The sequence below is a fragment of the Empidonax traillii genome, unplaced genomic scaffold (assembly GCF_003031625.1).
Source record: "Empidonax traillii isolate 1590-97213 ecotype Southwest subspecies unplaced genomic scaffold, ASM303162v1 scaffold91:size2966241, whole genome shotgun sequence".
Lineage (NCBI taxonomy): Eukaryota > Metazoa > Chordata > Aves > Passeriformes > Tyrannidae > Empidonax > Empidonax traillii.
In genome coordinates this window covers 200,547-202,039 of record NW_020955284.1, presented here as the reverse complement: position 1 = coordinate 202,039, position 1,493 = coordinate 200,547, and positions in this window count along the sequence as shown.

The following is a 1,493-nucleotide window of genomic DNA, read 5'->3' as shown; positions in this document are numbered from 1 at the left end:
TCACACCCATGACACACTCTGGCCTCTGCAATTGAGTTGTCTCCTGTCTCTTCTCTAATTAGTTCTTCAATTATTTCAATTCCTTACATTTATGATGGAAATGAACCATCCATCTGGGGGTATTTCATGGCTGAAGAGGCTGTTGCTGTCAGGACAAGGACCAACACCTCAAAGACTTTGCTCCTGCATCTCTGCAATTTTGCACATCCTCTCTTCTGAGCATCATCCCTGCCCCCAGAGATCCAAACCCCGACAAGAAGAGCTGTAATAAAGGCATGTTTGCTGCTGGTCAGTAAAAAAACCCTACAAATCACATAACAACAATCTCTGCAAACATCACACCCCTCCACAGAGACCTCAGACAAACCAAACAGTGCTCTGCCCTTTCAGAAAAGCAGCCTTTGCCCAGTCCAGGAGGTAATTACTGACTCCACAGATGCCTCTGTCATACCATTTGTAGGTATTTTTATCTTGCCAGAACTTTCCTGCACACCCCATTCCATGCTGACTGCTCTGCAGGGCTCACTTCTGCCTCACCTGCCTCGTTCCATATTCCTTTTATGCTTTCTCCTTAACAAAGCAGCTTTTAATTCTGATGCAGTGCTTCCAGTTCTCAGAAACAGCACTGAAAGGACATTACAGTCCCCTCAGGTTTATATAAACATGTCCTTTTTATTAACCTTCACCTGACTGTCTGAGCTGAAATGATAACATTTGGCAAAAACCAGTAGAAATGGCTTGGGTGGCTCTTTCAAGAAGGTCAGGAAGGTGCTTAATCAAAGGAAGAATTGTTTCATGGCTGAAAATACTCTCTTTGGTGACTCGTTTTCTTCTTCCAGGTCTTTCTGCTTGCTCTAACAATCCCCCTGTAATGCTATAGATGGCAAAGCCCCATCAGCACCCAGAAAACAGTGCTTTGCTTCTCCCTTCTTTGCATCCCTTCATGGAGCCAACAAGAAAATGCTTTTTCTTCTTTCAAAACTATCACTTCCAGCCTGTGATTTCAGCTAATTTACAACACACCACTGCAAAACAACACTGAGTTGTAGAGAAAGATTATGGGAAAGTTTGACACCATTAAAGTTTGGAGGAATAAATGGGAGCAGACTGTTCAAGGTGATTATTTTCCTCTGTCTTTCCTTAGGGTGCCGATCACTACAGCACAAGTGCCACGTGCATTAATTAATTGAAACAACACACTTACATGACTAGGGATTAACTCCTGCGCTTCTCCTTCGGCTAATTAGTGTATCTATAGATCTATTTAGAAAGAAAATACCTTGGGGAAGGCAGGAGCCTTCAGAGTTTATTTCATATAAACTGGCTGTCAAATTCAGGGATTAGAAAAACGTTCACTTCTCCCTTCTCTCCCCTGGCACCTTATATTTGCTTCTTTTATTTCTCTTGACTCCCATGCAGCATCCACTGTAAGTTTTACCAAGAAAACACAACTGGGTTTTCCTTCCCTCATGTCGTTCCCAGGTTTCCTGTTG